The 22,522-nt window shown below is 38.2% G+C and overlaps 1 non-coding gene across 1 annotated transcript; it reads left to right on the plus strand.

The window, feature by feature from the left end:
• The first annotated feature begins 21,563 nt into the window (after nt 1-21,563).
• On the plus strand, nt 21,564-21,631 carry LOC127485062 (small nucleolar RNA SNORD77). Its single transcript, XR_007912261.1, has one exon. It is a non-coding gene; the product is annotated as a small nucleolar RNA SNORD77 (small nucleolar RNA).
• The last annotated feature ends 891 nt before the right edge of the window (nt 21,632-22,522 follow it).

Raw genomic sequence — 22,522 nt, forward strand, 5'->3', positions numbered from 1 at the left:
TCAACCAATGCTACTAGAACAAAAAAAAATACTAAAATGGATAAAATATTACATTGTACATCAACCGTCAGGACAAGAGCTGATCAAGTCACTGTTTCTCATAGTGTCCATTTCACTTCAACAAGTTTCCCCTTTGGTGCTCAGTTAGTTGTCGCCAATCAGTGAGAACATATGATATTTGTCCCTTTGGGACTGTCTTAATTCACTCAGCATGATGTTTTCCAAATTCCTCCATCTTGTTGCAAATGACTGGGTTTCGTTGTTTTTAACTGCTGTATAGTATTCTATAGAGTACATGTCCCATAATTTCTTTATCCAGTCTAATGTTGATGGGCATTTGGGTTGGTTCCAGGTCTTAGCTATTGTGAATTGAGCTGCAATAAACATTAAGGTGCAGACTGCTTTTTTGTTTGCCAATTAAATTTCCTCTGGGTAAATTCCAAGGAGTGGGATGGCTGGGTTGCATGGTAGGGTTTTAGTCAGGTTTCTGAGGAATCTCCAGACTGACTTCCATAGTGGCTTAACCAGTTTGCATTCCCACCAACAGTGGGTTAGTGTCCCTTTTTCCCCACATCCTCACCAGCATCTGTTGTTGGTAGATTTCTGTATGTGAGCCATTCTCACCGGGGTGAGGTGGAACCTCATTGTGGTTTTGATTTGCATTTCCCTGATTGCTAGTGATCTTGAACATTTTTTCATGTGTCTGTTGGCCATTTGGATTTCCTCTTTGGAAAAATGTCTATTGAAGTCCTTGGCCCATCTCTTAAGTGGGTTGTTTGTTTTGATCTTGTGGAGTTTCTTGATTTCTTTGTAGATTCTGGTTATCAACCCTTTATCAGTTGCATAGTTTGCAAATATATTTTCCCATTCTGTCGGTTGTCTCTTCACTTTCCTGACTGTTTCTTTTGCAGTACAGAAACTTCTTAATTTGATGCGATCCCAAATGTTAATTTTGGCTTTGACTGCCTGTGCTTTTGGGGTGTTTTCCAAGAAGTCATTGCCGGTACCTATATCTTTCAGGGTTTTTCCAATGCTCTCTAATAATTTGATGGTGTCAGGTCGTAGATTTAAGTCTTTAATCCATGTTGAGTGGATTTTTGTGTAAGGTGAAAGGTAGGGGTTTGCTTCATGATTCTCCACGTGGAAATCCAATTTTCCCAGCACCATTTATTGAATAGACTGTCCTTACTCCAGGGATTGGTTTTGGACCTTGATCACACCAGCTCTTTTGGTGTCGCTCCCCCTCTTCGTGGGGGAACGACACAGGACCCTGCGTTGTTCTTTCGTCTGCTCGGCCCTTCCCGGTTTTGCTGCTGGTTCTTCCCGGGTTGGCTGCCGTCCCTCCACCTCCGTGGAGGGGCAGGCCCCCCTGCCACTTTCCCCACTTCCGCAGGGGAGCGGTACACCGCCGGCCGGCTCTCTCGGGGGCTGCTCAGATGTTCCTCAGGTGTTCCTGGTGCATGTTGTCTCTCTCCTCCTTTATAGTCCTCTTCCACCAATCCCAACTCTGCTACCCACATGCCGAGCACGCTGCTCTCCTCCAATCAGGAGCAGCTCCTGCAGCTTGTCAAGTTGGTGAGAGGCAGCTGTGTAGAAGCTGTTTCCTCCTCTCCCAGCGCCATATTGTGGGAGAGCAGATGCATAGAATAAGTCTTAATTCCAGTAACTTAGTCTAGTCCGAGTTGCTCCCCACATTTTGGTACAAATACACAGGAAGTGATTGAATCTAAATATTTCAATAGTTAAAAGAAAATGTGTATACTGATGGTGCCATTTCCTCAAATCTCAAACTGGAGCCTTATTTGATATCCAGGTCACCGTTGTTTCTTTGGATGTGTGGTTTCCAATCTGGACTACACATTGTAACTAGGTAACTTTGAAAGTACCAAAAATGCAATGTATAGGAGTCAAATTGACATTTTGAGCTTGGATGATAGTTCACAGCCTTTAAAAGTGTTTTTTTTTTCTTCTATTTGTTGAACTCTTTACCTAGTGTAGGGTTAATCTTATGTGTATAAACTGAAAGTACATCATTGGAAATATTGAGTGGGATTAGGACAGGAAGGAGGAGGAAGGGTGAGAGCATGAGTGGGAAAGAGGGTGGGTTGGGAAGCATCACTATGTTCCTAAATCTGTATACAAGAAATTTGTATACCTTAAATAATTTTTTTTAAAAAAAAGGGCAAAAAAAAGCAGTATCTTATATGACAAGTACAAGTGTACCTGACAAAGTTCATAGAGAAAAGGAATTAAAAGATAAGTTTAGAGGAAGGCATTTGGGGCAGTGGTTAAGCTGCCCCTTGGGATGCCCATATCTGGTTTGAGAATACCTGTGTTTGAGTCCCAGTTCTGCTCTCCTTTCCTGTTTTCTGCTAATGCACACTTGTGAGGCAGTAGGTGATTGCTTAATATTTGAGTCCATGACATCCACATCGGAGAACTGGACTGAGTTCAATGCTTCTTGCTTTGGCTTGACCATCCCTGACTACTGTGGGCATTTGAATAATGAACTAGTGGGTGAAATTCATTTCTCTCTCTCTCTCTCTCTCTCTCTCTCTTTCTGTAACAACAACAAAATGCATATTCAGGGGTAAGCATTTGACCTGTCAAGATGCCTGTGTCACATATTGGAATATCTGAGTTCAATTCCTAGCTGTAATTCCTGACTTCAGCTTCCTGCTTATGCAGACCCTGGGAGACAGTGGGTGATGATTCAACTACTTAGGTCCCTGGCACAGAAATGGGAGACCTGGATTGAGTTCCCAGCTCCTGGCTTTAGCATGGCCCAGAACCAGTTATTGCAGGCATTTGAGTAATAAACCAGTGAATGGGAACTTTCTCTCTCCATATGTCTCTCCTTCTTGTCTCTGTCTCTCTGCCTCTCAAATGAGTACGTTTTTAAGATAAGTTAGGTTGGCACCATGGGTGCTGCAGGTTAAGCTACTGCCTGCAGCACCAGCATCCCTTGTAGGTACCAGTTTGAGTCTTAGCTGCTCTGGATCCCTAATAATGCACTTGGGAAAGCAGCATAACATAACCCAAATGCTTGGGTCCCTGCCATCCTTGTGAGAGACCCAGATGAAAGTCTTGTCTCCCGGATTCTGCCTGGCCCAGCCCTGGCTACCGCGGCCATTTGGGGAGTGAACCAGCTGATGGAAGATCTCTCTCTCTCTCTCTTTCTCTCTGTAACTTTGCTTTTCAAATAAATAAACAAATCTTAAAACAAAAGATAAGTTTATTTTGGTGAAATATTATTTGAAATGCATGCATAGTTTTTCCATATTATGTATTTTTCATGATTGTTTGAAACCTCATACTTCCAAATTTGCAATCCTCACAAAAGGCAATGAAAACATTGACACAGATTATTAAATCCACTCTAAAAATTGCTTTATGTTTTTCTTTTGTACTAATTAATTTGTTTTTATTGTGATTATAAATATATATGTCATACCATTTTAACCATTATAACTGTAAAGTTCAATTCACAGCATGTACAGCCTATACCACTATTGATTTCCAAAATTATTTTATCTAAAACATAAGCTTTGATGTCCAGCATTGTGGCACAGCAGGTTAAGCCATGGCTGTTACACCGGTATCCCATATTAAAGTGCTGGTTCAAGTCCTGGCTGCTCCACTTCCAATCCAACTGCTAGCTAATGTGCCTGGGAGTAGAGCAGAAAATGACTTACATCTTGTGCCCTCTGCTGCCCATGTAGAAGACCTGGTTTGAGTTCCTGGTTCCTGCCTTCATTCTGGCCAAGACCTGGTTGTTGCAGCCATTTGTGGAGTAAACTAGAACATGGAAACTTACTTTCTTTTCCCCTCTCTCTCTTTCTCTCTCTCTCTCTCTTTGTTGTTTTGTCTTTCAAATAAATAAGTGAGCCTTAAAAAAACAAAACTTAAGCTCTATAATCATCAAGTGATAATTTTCCATTCCCCTTTTTTTTCCTCTAATTAATTTTAACCTAATTTCTATCTCTGTGAAATTGCCTAATCTAGCTATCTCATGTATGTGGAATTATACCCTATTTCTTCTTTTCTGTCTGGCTTATTTCAATAAAAGCAGTGTCCTCAAATTTCAGCCATGTTTTTGCATTTATCAGAATTTCATTCCATTTTATAGCTGAATAATATTCTCTGGTACACATATATCACATTTAGTTTATTCATTCATTTGCTGATGGACACTTGGTTGGTTTCTATGTTTGGGGTATTGTGGATAAAGCTGCCATAAACATTGGCATACAAATATGTTTTCAAGTTCATGCTCTCATTTTCCTTTAATATAAATTTAAGTGTCCAAATGTGGGATCATATGACAATTCAATTTTAAGATTTTATTATTTTGGGCCGGCACCATGGCTCACTAGGTTAACCCTCCCCCTGCGACGCCGGCATCCCATACGGGCGCCAGGTTCTAGTCCCAGTTGCCCCTCTTCCAGTCCAGCTCTCTGCTGTGGCCCTGGAGGGCAGTGGAGGATGGCCCAAGTGCTTGGGCTCCTGCACCCGCATGGGAGACCAGGAGGAAGCACCTGGCTCCTGGCTTTGGATCGGCACAGCACCTGCCATAGCAGCTATTTGGGGGATGAACCAATAGAAGGAAGACCTTTCTCTCTGTCTTTCTCTCTCCCTGTCTATATCTCTACCTGTCAAATAAATAAAACAATTAAATAAATAACATTATAAAGAAAGGTTTTGTTATTTTGAGGAGGTTTCCTTTCATTCCTAATTTTTAGATTTTTTTAATAGTTTTGAATTTTGTAAAAAATATTTTTCTGAATAAGTTCAGATGATCATATCAATATTTTCCTTCATTCTCTTAATGTGATATATTATATTAATTGATTTTTATATGTTGAACCATCCTTGCATCCCAGGAATAAATCTCACTTGGTCATGGTGTATAATCCTTTTTAACATGGTGATGAATTCACTGCAGCAGTATTTTGTTGAGAATTTCTATAAAAATGTTTATAACAGGAAATGCTCTGCAGTTTTCTGTTCTTCTGGTATCTTTGTCTTCATTATCATAGCAAAGCTGGCTTCATGCAATGAGGTTGAAAATTGCCCCTCTTCTTCAATTTTTTAAAGGACATGAGGGGTGCTGGCACTGTGGCATGGTAATTTAAGCCTCCTCCTGCAGCACCTATATGCCATTTGAATACAGATTAGTGTCCCAGATGCCTCTCTTCCTATCCAGCTCACTGCCATGGCTCAGGAAAGCAGTGGAAGATGGCTCAAGTGCTTGGGCCCCTGCACCCATGTGGGAGATCTGGAAGAAGCTCCTGGCTCCTGGCTTCGGATTGCTGCAGCTCCAGGCACTGAGGACATCTGGGGAGTTAACTAGCAGATGGAAGACCTCTCTCTAGCTCTCCCTCCTCTGTCTGTAACTCTGCCTTAAAAATAAGAAATAAATCTTTAAAAAAAAAAAAGAGGAGAAGAAGAAAGACCTTGAGAATACTGAGAATATTTGAAATTGTTTCTCCTTTGAATGTTTGATAGAATTCACCAGTGAATCTATCTTGTCCAGAGTTTTTCTTTGACAGAAAGTTTTTGTTTACTTATTCAATCCTCCTACTAGTTCTGTATCTGTTCAAATCTTCTATTTGCTCATGATTCAGGGTTGCTACATTGTATTATATGGAATTTGCTTATTCTATCTTGTATATCCAATTTTATGACACAATTGTCAATAGTTTGTTCTTATAATCCTATATATTTCTGTAAAATAAATTGCAATATCTTCTTTTTCATTCCCAACTTTAAGAACTTGAGTTTTCTCTCAGTCTAATTAGAAGTTTCTTAATTTTGTTGACTTTTTCAGAATGATTATCACATGGTTTCATTATCTTTGCTGTTTTTCCATTTGTGCCTCTCATTCTTATTCTCTAAGTTAGTTATTTTCCTTTGAGATTTTTTAATGTGAGAATTTATAGTTATGAATTTCCTTCTTAGTTCTGTTTCCACTTCCTTTAATAAGTTATGATATATTGGATTTATATATTCAGTCATCTCACCATATTTTGTAATTTCCCTTGTTATTTATTCTTTGATTATGTTATGGCTTAAAAATTATGTTGTTTCATTTCAACCTATCTGAATTCTTCAGTTTTCCTTTTATAGCTGATTTATAGTTTCATTGGATTGTTATCAGAATCTATATTTGGTAGGATTAAAACATTTTAAAGTTTATTGAGACTCTTTTCCAGACCCAACATATAGTATCTCCTAGAGGGTGTTCCATGTGCACTTGAGAACAAGGTGTTTTCTGTTGCTACAGAATGAAAGCCTCTAAATATCTCTGAGCTTCAGTTGATCTATGATGTTGATAAAATCCTCTATTTCCTTATTGCTCATTTGTCTGGTTGCTCTATATGTTATTAAAAGTAGCATATTGAAGTGTACTACTATTATTCTAAAACTATCTAATTCTTAAATTTGATTGATATTTCCATCATATTTTGGTGCTCTGATATTGGTATATAACTGTGGCAATAGTTATATGTCTCTTGACCCATTTATCAATATACAATGTCATTTTTTATGTCTTCTAACATTTTGGTTTAAAATATTTTTCTTATATCAACATTTCCTTATCAGCTCTATTTTTTTATTTCCATGAATTACCATTTTTTATCTTTTACCTTTCAACCTGCATGAGTCTATACAACTAAAGAGTTTCTATTTATAGTTGAGTATTGTCTTTTTACTGTCATAGTAATAGATATCTTTTGAGTGGAAAATTTCATTCTTTATATTTAAAGTAAATATTTATAAGAAAGGACCTAATTTTTCCATTGTGCTATTTGTTTTCTGCATGTTTTATAGCCTTTTGTCCTTCATTTATTACATCATTACCTTCTTTTGTGTTTAGTTGATTTTTTTTTAGTGGCAAATTTTGATTCCTTTCTTGTCTCCACTTGTGTATAGTCTAAACATATTTTCATTGTGTTACCAAGGGCATTGCATACAATATCCTAAAGTTGTAACAATCTAATTTGAATTAATAGCACCCTAACTTTGATGACATGCTAAGGCTATGTCATTGTTGTCATAAGCTATACATTTATGCCTTGTATACCTTTTAATAGATTTATAATTTTTTGCTCATTTGTTTTTAAATTCTATTAAAATGAAAAGTAGAGTTATAACACAAAATTAGAGTAAAACTGCTTTCTGTATTTTTCTCATATCCATACATCTTTATTACTATTGTTTACATCCTCATCTTGTTTCAAGTTACTATTTAGCACCCTTTGGTTTCAACCCTCAATAGTCCCTTTAGCATTCCTTATCAGGCATATCTTAATTTCTCTTACATTATTGAAAGAGAAGTTTCTTAGCTATAGCACTCTCAGTTTAGAGGGTTTGGGGCTTTTTTTTCTGAAATTTAGATGCATCAACTTATTGCCTTCTGATCTACAAAGTTTCTGATTAGTAATTAGCTGATAATCTTATTGAGGAACACTTGTATGTAATAAGTGTTTTTTCTCTTGCCACCTTAAAGCTTTCTTTGCCTTTATCTTTCTTTCTTTTCTTTTTTATTTTATTTTATTTTATTTATTTATTTATTTTTGACAGGCAGAGTGGACAAAGAGAGAGAGAGAAAGGTCTTCCTTTTTTCCGTTGGTTCACCCCCCAATGGCCGCTGCTACCGCCAACGCACTGCAGCCGGCACACCACGCTGATCCGAAGCCAGGAGCCAGATGCTTCTCCTGGTCTCCCATGCGGGTGCAGGGTCCAAGCACTTGGGCCATCCTCCACTGCCCTCCAGGGCCACAGCAGAGAGCTGGACTGGAAGAGGAGCAACCGGGACAGAATCCAGCGCCCCCAACCGGGACTAAAACCTGGTGTGCCAGGCGGAGGATTAGCCTATTGAGCTGCGACCCTGGCCAACCTTTATCTTTCAATAGTTTGATTATAATTTGTCTCAGTGTGGGTTTTTTGAGTTTATAAAAATCTTGAATTTTTAATTTTTTTCATTAATTTGGCCAGTTTCTTATATTATTTCTTCAAATAATTACTCTTTCTTTTCTCCTTCTGTGTCAATCATAATTCATATATTGGTCTGCTCAATAATGTAGTCCATTAAGCTTTGTTCATTTCTCTTCATTTTTTCCCTTTTTGTTCTTTAGACTCACAAGTTCCAGTTTACTAATAACTGATTCTTCTTCCTACCCAATTCTGTTGTTGAACTTCTGTATTTTCAAAATTTGATTATTTTATTGTTCACCTCCAGAATTTTTTCCTTTCTATGATTTCTATTTTGGTGAACATTTTGTTTTTATTCATAAATTCCTTTTATGATTGTCTTTGGCTTTTTGTATATAGTCTCCTTTAGTTCTTTTGAGCATATTTAAGACAGCTGCTTTTAAGTCTTTGTCCAGTAAGTTTTATACCCAGGTTTCCTCAGGGATAGTTTGTGTGGCTTTATTCTTTTCCTCTGTATGGGTCACAATCTTCTGTTTCTTTGCAGACCTATTTAATTTGTTATTGTTGAAACTGAGTATTTGAAACAACAGCTACCTCTCAGTCTCTGCAGACAGGTTCTCCGCCAGAGAAATTCTTCACACATTAGCTAGACTTTCTCTGAGTCTAGTGATTAGCTTGAGGTTAAAGTTTATGGTCTTCTCTGTTCTTTTCTTGAACACACACCTTTGTAGGATTTGCATGAGGCCATAAAAAGGTATAAAGAAATGATACAGTGTGGATGGACCTTGAAAACAAAGAAAAGAAACCCATGAGAAAAGTCAAGACATAGTTTGACTCCATTTGTATGATATGTCCAGAACAGAGAACACTATTGAGACATAGATTGGCAAGGGTGTTAGGTGGGCAGGATGGAGAATAATTGCCATGCATATTGGATTTCCTTTGTGGAGATAAAAATGTTCTGAAATTAGGTAGTGATAACTGCACTACTCTATGCATATACTAAAGTGCACCAAATTGTATGCTTCAAAGAGATAAATTTCATTTTAATGTGAATTATATTTTAAGCCATAAAAACACTTGATAGATCCAATGGAAAATTAAATTATTTTTGTGACTCCTTTCAGAGAATCCAATGTGAAGATATTATAAACGAAATGCAAAGATTGATAGATCAAAAAATGTAGTAGAACTAAGAGTCTCCTGATAATACAGATAAATGGTAATCAATATTTGAAGACAGATAGAACTTTACATGGGCATAGGGCCTGGTACCATCCACAGGGGATATTGTGGAGGGAGGTGGATCTGGATGACCTGCATTGTGGGAATAACAAAAATACAAATATTCAATTAGGAAGCAATCAACACTCATTCTTTTTGCTCACACCAAGCCTGCTGCAGCGCAAACTGTTGCTCCAGAGTAGCTGCTGTCCACATGTTGAGTAGCGATCCAGGTCAGTTTTGTTCTCCAGCCCCTCCCTTCTCAGCACGTGTTTTCAAAATCATTGCCACGGGGAAAGGACAAGATTCACTTGGAATTTCATGCCTCAAATGAAAGTAACACACATCGCTTTCATTTATAGCTTGCAGATCAGAATTGGTCTCCTGTCCTGCTTACTACAAGGGCACAGAGAACTTCAGTTGTCCACGTGCCCAAAAGGGAAGGACAGGTAGTAGATATCACTGGAAGTTTTATACTGTGACTTCTCCATTTCTCTCTCTCTCACTCTCCCTCCCTCCCTCTCTCAAATCTATATCCATTTGTAGCTGTGGGCAGTAGAATAATAGCACAGTGATGCAGCCTGGCTCAGATAGTCGATAACTTAAGAGTGGATGAGCTAGGCCATAAACCTCCTCAACCCCTTGTCCTCCATCGTCCTGAAAGATTGAAGAATCCGAAGTACTAGAAATTTTTAAAAGGGAGCAAGTTCTCCTTGTTCAGGCACAGGGGTGAGTGCAGGAAGTAAGAAGAGGCATAAGCAGGAAATACTAAAGCTTAGAATATAACACTAGGGGTTGTTTCCTGAGGTCTGGCTTTCCCTCTAAAATTCCCCAAGAAGATCATAGGCTAGGACTTGAGTTTTAAGTCTCATTTAGATACATTTCACAAGCCAGCATCACTTTGATTTGAGATTTGAAGTGCTGTGTTTATGAAGACAAGATTTAAAAAGAGGAATTTCCTAAACAGCACTCTGGCCTCAGAATCAGCCCTTAAGGCATGCGGATCCAGCTGAAAAGCCCATGAGACTATTTCAGGGATGAAAAGCCAAGACACTCTGGGGGAAAAAAAAAAAAACCTAAATGAAAGATCTCTGCGAGTGAGATCCCAGTGGAAAGAATGGGTCATCAAAGAAGGAGGTACCTTTCTCTGAAGGGAGGAGAGAACTTCCACTTTGACCATGGCCTTGTCTAAATATGATCAGAGTCAGTGAACTCAGGGGGCTTCCATAGTCTTGGCAACTCATGAAAGAGCCTAGGGTGATTACTGATGCCATAAACAAGAGTGTCAATTTGTTAAGTCAACAACAGGAGTCACTGTGCACTTACTCCTCATGTAGGATCTTTGTCCTTAGTGTGCTGTACATTGAGATCTAATGCTATAACTAGTACTCAAACAGTATTTTTCACTTTATGTTTCTGTGTGGGAGCAAACTGTTGAAATCTTTACTTAATGTATGCTAAACTGATCTTCTGTATATAAAGAGAATCAAAAATGAATCTTGATGTGAATGGAAGGGGAGAGGGAGTGGGAAAGGGGAGGGTTGTGGGTGGGAGGGACGTTATGGGGGGGAAGCCATTGTAATCCATAAGCTGTACTTTGGAAATTTATATTCATTAAATAAAAGTTTGAAAGCAAAAACAAAACAAAACAAAACAAAAGAACAGTAGGTTACATTGATCATGCAACTTAGTCTGCATAGATGAAGCCACTCTTTATTCCTTTGTGCCTCATTCCTCATTTGTATTTCCCTCTCTTCCATAACAATTGTTCTATTTTGTTCATTGTGTCTTCCTTTGTTCTGTATTCTATTAAAACTGTGTATGTTTAGTGCACAAAAAAATAAATAAAAAATAAAAAGAGGAATTAATTTAACAGAAAAGATGCTGCAAAATTTGTCAGAAAAAGTGTTGTTATGTATTGGAACTTCATCATTCCAGCACACCAGTATCAATATTTCAATGTGTATCTTGAGATAGGAAATGTGAGAAATAGAGAAGTGGGAGAAGGCCAAGATATTCCAATTTTAATTTTTACAATTGGACAAAAAGTACTCAATTTATTACTAGTATGACTCTTTATGAACTAAATTGGTTATATCTCTGGATTTTCTTCATTCTACTCCATCTCCCTATACCAGTATACAAATTTTACCCTCTTACCATACACACTTAGATACATGCAACTTTCCTAATTGAGCTACCCTTTGTGTATTTCCACTTTTTTTTTCCTTTTTGACTAGAATATTCTTCTGTGTGTTTTTTACATAATTCCTATGAAATACTCAAGTATCTAAATGGTCTACTTCCTCTGGATTATTATTAATGCCCTTAATAGCAAATTGTCGAAATTCCATGCAAGTTAGATTTATGAAAAGAAACATATTATCTTATGGAACTTGGAAACCCTGGTTTGCAGCTGGACTCAGGAACAGCTGGAGCCATAGGCCCAAACAGAGGCACTTGCCATTTATCTTTTGCTACATCTCAGAATGGGCTTCCTCTAGATAATGACCAAGTTTTTGTCCCCTCTCCCCCAGTAGCTTCAGATACATATCTTACAATTCTAATAAGAGCCAACCAGGACTTTTCCTTTGTAGTTGCTTGAAAAGTTTATACTGTCAAACCTAGGTCACAAGGTCATACTGCATACAAAGGGAGGGAGACTGGTAGACATTAGTCTCTCCTCATACTATAAAATGAGTTTAATATAACATATGCATATCCTTGTGTTTAACATAAAATGGGCTTTCTGATCCCTGAGGAAGAGTAGGGAAAGGATACCTGAATAGACAAGACCAACAGTGACCCTCTACACCATTCACCATGTTTTCACAGCACACAGCATGCGTTTATACCAGTTACCACTTAGTATTGTAAATTCAGTTTAACAATCTACCTGATCCACGATCCTTGAGGTCAGGATTTGGTACAGTTTCTTATATGCATTAATATCCAGTGGAACATTTTCTCTTTTCTGGTTCACAGCAGGATTACACTTTCCTTTCCCTTGGAGTTAGGTAGTATATCATACACAGTTGTGGGCACCATAATGGGATGTTAAAAAGAAACACACTTCAAGTAACATGCACACATATTCCAAATGGTGCAGCCTCAGAATGTGGAACATTTATCACCTCTGCCTTGGATGATTGTGCTGAGCCACAGAAATTTGACAGGTTTTGTAGCTGCAGCTTAGTCCAACCTACTCTGACAAACACCAAAAAATTTTAGGTACAGTTATGGCAAAAATAGAATAAAATAAAACATAATGGAACCTGAAAAGATGGCTAATCATGTTATGCAGTGACAAGATATTTGGAAAATTTTTAATCTTTGATAAATTGTAAAGCAGAACAGGTGACATGATTCTAGCAAAAAAAAAAGTAGTTGGAAAACAATAGAGAACAAAATGTTATTAATTTGTGTTAGTTGTTATTTGTGGTGTTTGGCACATTACTACAAGAAAAAGAGGAGCTCTGGAAATAATTCACCAGTTAGGAAGCCAACAAGGAATGGTAAGGGAGAAGTTCAAAAAGTCTGGACTTTTCAGTGTTTGAAAAGACTACTGCTTTTGAGCTCCCAACATGAAAGATAAGAGTGATAAAGGCTTTGAGGAACAAATGCCCAATAAAACCTTTAATCTGATTAAAATTGCCTCTGGGAAAAGTCTTGTTTAAGTGTGTGGTATCCAATGAAACCTTTCAATTGAATAAAGTAACTAAGAACAAAGATCATATTAGGTGTGTGGTCTTCCAAGAGAAGACTGACAGCCTCAAGGTAGTTCCTTTGAAATTGAAGGAAAAAGAAGTGGAGTACAATAAGACTCTTGACCATCTTTCTCCTTATGTCCTCTTGACGCTCTCCTCTTGACTACATCTCTCTCTCGCTCTCTCGCTGTCTCACTCTCTCGCTCCCTCACTCTCTCGCTCTTTCACTCTCTGTATATGTATATTTATATGTATGTATAAGTATCTGTATGAATGTATAAAAATCATACTCATCTATAATAAGTAGTAAAATAAAATGTAATTTATATAACATTTGAGCATCTATCTTAAAAAGGACTGCAGAATGTAACTACTGATTTTTAAATCAATTTTTATTTTAGAAAATTTTAAATCTTTATGGGTACAGAGAACCCCATGGAAGCTCTATATAATCTAATCAATAATTCATCAGTTTGTATCTCTAAAATACATACTTCACAAAAAATTTCCTGTCGTATACAAGCACTTGTAACAGGGCCCCCGAAATAAGAACCCAATTATTCTCTTGAGGACCCTTTCTTTCCCTGCTAACAATGGGAAAGCAAGTTCCTCAACCCTGATATATAATCGTCAACCACCTGCAAGTCGTTTTTCGGAGAAAATTTCCTGTTTCTTACAAAAAACAATTCTCCATTTAAGACAAGGCAGACATTACCAAGTGTATTACTGATCTTTTTGACATTGTAACAAACACCTGAGAGAATCTACTTATGAAGGAAGAAAGTTTTTGTTTAAAAAAAGTCTATTTATTTGTTTAAAAGGCGGAGTTACAGACAGCCAGAGTCAGAGAGAGAGAGAGAGAGAGGTCTTCCATCCATGGGTTCATTCTCCAAATGGCCACAGCAGCCAGAGCTGAGCTAATCCGAAGCCTGGAGCCAGGAGCTTCTTCCGGGTCTCCCACACCCATGCAGGACGCCCAAGGACTTGGACCATCATCTATTGCTTTCCCAGGCCATAGCAGAGAGCTGAATCAGAAGTGCAGCAGCTGGGACTCAAACCAGTGCCCATATGGGATGCCGGCACTGCAGGCAGTGGCTTTACCTACTACACCACAGCACCAGCCCCTGAAGGAAGAAAGTTTATTTTGGTTCAGGGTTTTGGAGGTTCACAGTCCATGATTGGACAACCTCCGTGATCAGGCATCAGATGAACACACTGCATGGTAGAACTGTTAGCGAAGATCGTAGTGTGGGCTTCTTGTCCTCGTGCAAGAAAGAATTTAGACATGAGATGTAGAGCAGTGGTAAGCAAAGTAGCACGGTTTATTGGGTAGGGCATCCATAAGAATGCATGGGACAGAATCAGAGTTCAGTCACTCATATTGGAGAAAGCAAGGTTATATGGTTAAATGGAAAAAATACACCTGGCAGGCCTGGTGGGTAGCACAGCGGAGAGCTGAGTGCTGAGTATGTGGTCTTTGTTCAGATCGGAGTTTTTAAGGGAAAGGAGTCCTGGTTTCTCCTTCCCCTCCTCCTCCTTCTCCAGGATGAAGGGTTTGAGGAGTGCAAATTAGGAAAATCCCTCCCCAGGATTTACTACTCAGTACTATCAGACTTGGGAGCCCACCTGTGCTGGACAGAAGCACCTCCCCTAGTGTGCCTGCCATGATGGAAGGCTGTAATGGTTTTATTGCTCCGGGTTATCAGGCCCAGGTAACCCATTTGATGCTGAGGAGAGAGGATTGTCCTGGGGAGCCTCCCTTGGGGGAAGGGCTGAGACCACCTGGAGAGTTATCAGGGTCTGGGCAGGACTTTGAAGTGTAAACACTGGGCTGCTTCCAAGGTGAGCTTCTGCAGATGCTGTTTTCCTCAAGCCCCTCTCACACACACACACACACACACACACACATAGGCTAATCTCCAACCTCCTACCTAACAGAACAACTGCAGAAGAATGATAACACAGTGAGCCAAGACTCAGACAGAGAACAGCTAGTATTCACACAGGTTTATAAAATCAGCACTCTCTAGAAAAAGACCTCCTCTGGCAATTCTGCAACAATGTAAGGACTTCCACTGAGCACACCTTCTTTTTAAAGATGTATTTATTTATTTATTTATTTATTTGAAAGGGAACGTTATGGGGGTGGGGGGCGAGGAAGAGACAGAGAGAGAGAGATCCTCCATTCGCTGGTTCACCTCCTAGAAAGCCTCAATGGCCAGCACTGGGCCAGGCTGAAGCAAGGAGTCAGGAGCCATTTACATGTCTCCCACATGGCTAGTAGGGGCCCAAGCACCCAAGCCATCCTCCACTGCTCTTCCCAGGCCATCAGCAGGGAGCTAGATCAAAGTGGAACAGCAGGTACTTGAACTGGCACTCAAATGAAAGCCAGTCTTCAAGGCAGCAGCCTAACCCCTGGGCCACAACACACACCCTGGGACCAACTTGTAAGTACCATCACTGGATCAGTCTCCATCCTCTTTCAATAATGCCACCGTTGTAGTGTTGTTGGTGTTTTTTTTTTTTTTTTTTTGGCCACATTTTTAGAAATGTTACAGCTTTTTTATGTTAGAGCTATTTCTCTCCACGTGATTCTTTGTCTCATGACCTGGGAAGAATTATGTACATCAAAGAATTACGCACATCGATAAAGAAGTATGAATAATGTGAAGGAAGTCTATTAAGTAAAAAAGGAAAGCAAAAGAATAAGCTCCTGGCAGGGCCAAGAGGGGTCCCAGAAGAGGTGGCAGAAGAAGAGGTAATTTCTAGGGGTTTTTATATGTTTTTAAACAGGGAGTTTTCCTGAACTGGTTACTATATATGCTAATAAGTTGAAAACCTATGAATCACTCAGGGAATAGCTGACAGACTCACCTTTTCTGCATAGTTAAGCTAACGAGTTGAAACTGAACGCTTATTGTGAGCCACTTAGGTCAGAATCTGAGTAACTTGTTTTGCATAGTGGATTTCATGGAGTGCTCAAACAGGTCAGTGGTGGTCAGGGCCTTTGGCTAATGTGACCTCTTTTGGTGATTCCAATGAGTGTGTCATTTTTTCCTCAGGGCCCCTTGTCCCTCTGTACCTGCCTGTATTAAGAACCTGTCTGCCTCCCATCTCTATCTCCACCCTAGGAGCAAGCCTTGAACACTTGACCCTTTGAGGCACACTGAAACTAATATCCGAACTCTACACCAAGCCTACCAATGACATATACATCCTATGATGATCACAAGACCAGATTGTTTCATAATCTGTCGGTATAGAGTAAGAACAAAAACATACTAAGAACGTTACCTAAATTTAGTCCAAGGCCTCTCCCATCACTCATCACCTTCTGCTTCTGTACCTATAACAATCTCTTTGCTAGGGTGGGGCAGTATTTTGGAGCAGTAGTCCCTACTTCCTTTGCTGACTTTATGCAAATAAACTCTGCTTTTGTAAAAGCTGGTGTCCTCAAACTTGTTTTACAGAATGCTTCAGATGATAAATGTTCTAGAATCACTGTGGCAACACATTCAATCATAATTTCTAACATTAATTGTCAGCGAACATATTTCATCGGTTCTCTTGTAAATATTTTTTACAGTGGTTTCTTCAAATCTGATCTGAACAGGATCCACAGATGCCAGTTTGCTGGCATGTTTCTTAGAAGAATTTTAATCTGCCATTTTTGCATATTTGTTGAAGAAGCCATTAAGTCTTATTTTAGACCGGTAATCAGTTGTTTCAGCACTACTTGAACATTTGTTAGCAAAGCAGATTTTTTTCAAAATTTTCTTTCTTTTTTTCTCCTCTCCTCTCCTCTCCTCTCCTCTCCTCTCCTCTCCTCTCCTCTCCTCTTCTCTTCTCTTCTCTTCTCTTCTCTTCTCTTCTCTTCTCTTCTCTGAGGTATAAAGACTGACAGAGATCTTCCATCCACTGGTTCACTCTCCAAATATGCACAAGAGCAGGGGCCAGGTCAGGCTGAAGCCAAGAGCCTAGAACTCAATCTAGGTCTCCCATGTGGGTGATGGGGAATCAAGTACTTGGGCCATCATCAGCTGCCTCCCAGAATGCACAAACAGGAAGTTGGAATCAGAAGCATTATAGGGACTCAAATGTAGACATTCCTATATGGGATGCATGTGTTCCAAGGGACATCTTAACTGCTGAAACAAACACCTTCCCCGAAACGCAAATTCTTGAGAATCTCTCCAAACCTGTTGAATCAGAAACTCTGGGGGAAGAGCCCAGAAACATGCTAATGTGCACTAAAGTTTGAGACCTAGTGCTATAGTTATACATACTCAGCATTTTGTAGATTGTGTTTTCATGATATTGTTGAGTATGTTCCTCGGTCACTATCTCCTGGATTTCACACAGATTGTTGTTAGAGCTAAAGACTTCTCAGGTGCATTCTTTTGACAGTAGTATTTCATGGATCATGGGTTTATTTTATTTTATTTTTTAAACTTTTATTTAATAAATATAAATTTTGAAAGTACAACTTTTGGATTATAGTGGCTTTTTCCCCCCATAACTTCCCTCCCACCCGCAACCATCCCATCTCCCACTCCCTCTCCCATTCCATTCACACCAAGATTCATTTTCAATTATCTTTATATACAGAAGATCAATTTAGTATATATTAAGTAAAAATTTCAACAGTTTGCACCCATACAGAAACACAAAGTATAAAGTACTGTGTGAGTACTAGTTATACCGTTAATTCTCATATTCAATATCTCAATTCACAACACATTAAGGACAGAGACCCTACATGGGGAGTAAGTGCACAGTGACTCCTGTTGTTGATTTAACAATTGGCACTCTTATTTATGATATCAGTAATCACCTGAGGCTCTTGTCATGAGCTGTCAAGGCTATGGAAGCCTCTTGAGTTCACAAACTCCGATCTTATTTAGAAAAGGCCATAGCCAAAGTGGAAGTTCTCTCCTCACTTCAGAGAAAGGTAACTCCTTCTTTGATGGCCCATTCTTTCCACTGGGATCTCACTCACAGAGAAATTTCATTTAGGTCATTTTTTTTTCCCCCAGAGTGTCTTGGCTTTCCATGCCTGAAATACTCCCATGGGCGTTTTAGCCAGTGGATCATGGGTTTATATAATTTTCAATTGAACTATATCCCCAGGTTCATTCTCTTTTATAGTAATAACAAGATTGGTCAGTGCATCCGATGTGTCAGCCTAATATATTCATTGTAAAGTCCTCCATATGTGTTTTCATGATGGTCCAGGGTTTGCAAAATGGTGATACACTAAATCTGTTGTTTCTGCATTAGCTGACATAATGCTAAAGGTATGAACTTTTCTACATTAACTGTTTGATTAGCCTAAGAAACAATTTGTACTACAGAGACAGAATAACTGCCTGACTCTTTCTCTTATGTGCCAGTTTCCAAAATTGAATCTCTAGAAATCTGCAGAGTAAATCTGCTTTATAAATCAACATAATTGATTCGTGGATTTTAGTATATCTTTAATGTTTCTATCCATTGTAGTTATTATTACTTTGATGCTCAGATTATCCCAAATTTGTCCAGTAGAAAGTTTTTAAAGTAGGCTCCTAAAGCTATTTAAAATAATCCAAATAGTTTTTTATAGTTTTCTTGACCTTGACGCAACAGCATGCTCCAGGCTCATTTTGTACATTTTGTGCACTACATCTGTTATTGTCTATTTCTCCAAGGATCTCTAGTTGGCTTAATTGGGATGTCATTCTAAAAGAACATCATATTAGTGTTAGTGCTACTCAACACAACTAGATATATCTTTGTTTTTAATAGAATGTAAAGAATAGGCACCTTTAAAATATAAACTACATCGTGAGCTCTTACTGAAATTTCCAGGTGAATATTAGGAATTCAGTGATCTTTTTTAAAAGCAATTATCTGTCTCTGTCTCACTCCACAGATGAGAAAGGGAGAGAGAGAGAGAGAGAGAGAGAGAGAGAGAGAGAGGAGATCATAGATAGGTAATAGATATCTAGATTCTGCAAACACTTTTTTTTCTGATAAGGTATATTTGTATTTCCCACCATTTGCCAATTGATGTGTGTGTCTGTGTGTGTATGCTTTTTTCCAGGTAAAACTATTGTTGCTGTTAAATATCAAATTTATGTATATTTCCTTTATAACATCTGAATATTAAATCACAATCTCAGAGATAGTCACTGTTTACAGACAATAGACTTATTTCACCTTATTTTCTTCTAAAACTGGTACTTTCAAAACTTCTAAAACTTTTTATTACTTTTGAACATTTTTTTTTTAATTTTGAGATAAAATATTCCTACTAGGGAATATTCTAAGGATGAAAGGAATTTCAAAGAATCCTTAAGCTGATTCATAATTATGCTTTTTACTAATGATGTTTTTATTTTGAACTGCTGAAATAGACATCTCTAGACAAAACAAATGTTTTTAAATATCATTAGAAATCAATACTTTTGAGTTTTAGCCAGAGCCATTAGGCAAGAAAAGAAATCAAAGGGGTATAAATTGGAAAGGAGGAAGTCAAACTATCTCTGTTTGCAGATGACATGATTCTACATATAGGGGATCCAAAAGACTCCACTGAGAGATTATTGGAACTCATAAAAGAGTTTGGTAAAGTGGCAGGATATAAAGTCAACACAGAAAAAGCATTAGCCTTTGTATACACAATGCCATGGCTGAGAAAGAACTTCTAAGATCAATCCCATAGCTTTAAAAACATTAAATACCTTGAAATAAATTTAATCAAAGAGGTGAAAGATCTCTACAATCAAAATTATAAAACATTAAAGAAAGAAATAGAAGAAGACACAAAAAAAATGTAAAAATCTTTCACGTTCATGGATTGCGAGAATCAATAGCATCAAAATGTACATACTAGTGAAAGAAATTTACAGATTCACTGAGATCCTAATGAAAATATCAAAGACAAACAAAATGAAATCAACATATGAAAGAGTTATCTGTACCCAATGTTCATCGCAATTCAATTCACAATAGCCAAGATATGGAATTAACCCAATGGTCCATCAGCTGATGACTGGATAAAGAAATTATGGCATATATGCACTATGGAATACTACAGAGCAATTAAAAAATTCTGTCTTTTGCAACAAAATTGATGCAACTTGAAACCACTAAGCTTATTGAAATAAGCCAGTCCCAAAAAGACAGATACCATATGTTTTCCCTTATCTGAGGTGACTAATGGACTACCTAAAATGTCATGTATTGGAGTGAAATTGACATTTTGAGATTCAATGGTTGTTTACATTCCTTGTCTCTGCTATTGAAGAACAGTGTTTTCTTCTTCATGCTATTTGTTGAACTCCTTATTTTGTGTATTGTCAATCTTATGAGTATAATGTAAACTGAAAATATTTTTGTAAAAATTAAGAGGGGGAATAGGTGAGGGAGGAGGAATAATGGTGGGAGCATAGGCAGGAGGGAGGGTAGGGTAGAAAGTATCACTATGTTCCTAAATCTGTATATATGAAATATATGAAATTTGTATATGTTAAATAAAATTTTTAAAAAAAGCTTCTTATTACTTTTGACCTTTTTTATTTTTGACATAGCATATTTTCATTTTACATTATAGTAAATGCTAACAAAAAGCAACAAAGCCCATAGGTACACAAGCAAGGTAACAACAATCAAATGAAAAGATGTCAACTTTACCCATATACAGTAAACTTTAAGATAGTCACAGATTAAAATTTGTATAAAGACTCCTTGCTCTGAAAATAGGTGAAGTGTGTGTGTGTGTGTGTGTTTCTTTTATTTATTTGGGGAGGCAGATGAAAGAAAGCAAGATTAAACAAAGTTTCCATCTGCTGTTTCACTCTCCAAATGCTTTCAAAGGCCCCCAAATGGTACTGTAGCTGGGAGCCAGGAACTCAATTTGGGTCTCCCACATTGGTGGTGGAAATCCAATCACCCAAGCCATCACTGCTATCCCCCCAGGCTCTGCATTTGCAGGAGCTAGAGCCAGGAATTGAAACCAGGTACTCCATTGTGCATGGACATCTTGACTGGCATCTTAACCACTAGTCCAAATGCCCACTCCTGGAATTTCTTTTACTCTTCAATCTCTGATCCACCTGAAAATATGCCTAGGTAGATGGGGTGAGCAACAGATCAAGTTTGCTTTCTTTTGTATTGCTGTCCTGGAGCTTCAATATTACTTTTTTTTAAGATTTATTTATTTATTTGAAAGTCAGAGTTACACAGAGAGAGGAGAAGCAGAGAGAGAGAGAGAGAGAGAGAGGTCTTCCATCTGATGGCTCACTCCCCAATTGACTGCAACAGCTGGAGCTGCGCTGATCCGAAGCCAGGAGCCAGGAGCTTCCTCCTGGTCTCCCAAGTGGGTGCAGGGGCCCAAGGACCTGGGCTATCTTCCACTGCTTTCCCATGCCATAGCAGAGAGCTGGATTGGAAGTAGAGCAGCTGGGTCTCAAACTGGCACCCATATGGGTTGCTGGCACTTCAAGCCAGGGTGTTAACTTGCTGTGCCACAGCACCAGCCCCTCAATATTACTATTATAAAAGTCCACCTCCTTGTCCCCTCTGCAACTGTTTTGATATGTCATATTTATCATATACAACATTTACTTATTTTGTGACTATTTTGTTCTGGCCCACTGATCCATGCACCTAATTGTATATCAATGTCCCATTTATTTAATGAAACAAACATGAACACTATAATGGTTGCATAGTTCATCAGATTGAATTCTGAAGAGATATATCATTGCTCTGATGTATCTGGGGATAAAAAAGAATCATGATAATATATTTTGGTTTAGGGTAGGATTTACTCTACTGTCAACATTTCTATTTTTTCAGGGTTTCTCTTGGTATTCTTACTTGTGGCTTTCACTAAATGAAATCAAAATATAGCTTCAAAAATGCTTGATGGTATTTTTATTGGAATCACTAAATTGAGATGACTTAATGAACTTTAACATATTTATCATGTCAATTTTCCTTTTAAAGATCACAGCATTCCACTGTTGCCAAAGATATCAGAAATCACCACTAGAAAATATCTACTTTTTTTTTTAAGTTTTACAATATGCTTTGGGCCATCTATATATAGGAAGAAGACTGGAGAGAGAATATTTCCCAATATTCTCTTCACATAGGGCCAAGGAAGATTACAGATGAAGAATATTCCAGAGTTGGAGCCAAGCATACAGATAAATGGGCAGAAGAGCAGAAGGACCTAAAAAAGGAGCATTCTCCACCCCTCAGGCAGCTCTGCCCTATTTCAGAAATTCTGTGTACCAGTGACTGTTATGCACATTTAATGACTTCCTGGTCTTTCACAATGGGAGTGTTTGCTGCTATTAGTCTTTGCTGTCCCAACAGTTTATGTTTGGGTATTTAGTTCATAGGTCTTTAGAATAATCAAAGTTGTAGCTGACCATGATATAAAGACTCTTACATATGAAACAGAAGCTCTGGGCTTTAAGAGACACATTTTGTGTTCTTCATGAGGGGGAGAGAATGACTTGACATTTGGTAATGAACAAAGGGGAATTCTGCATGGACTTTTGGGCCACTTATTTTCCTCTGTTTCTAAAAGGATGGGGGTTATGATTTTTTTTCATCTTTTGTAGTTAAATGAAATTGCTTGTTACCATGGCATATGTATG

Source organism: Oryctolagus cuniculus, chromosome X (assembly GCF_051225735.1).
Source record: "Oryctolagus cuniculus isolate XC-2025 breed Fujian yellow rabbit chromosome X, ASM5122573v1, whole genome shotgun sequence".
NCBI lineage: Eukaryota > Metazoa > Chordata > Mammalia > Lagomorpha > Leporidae > Oryctolagus > Oryctolagus cuniculus.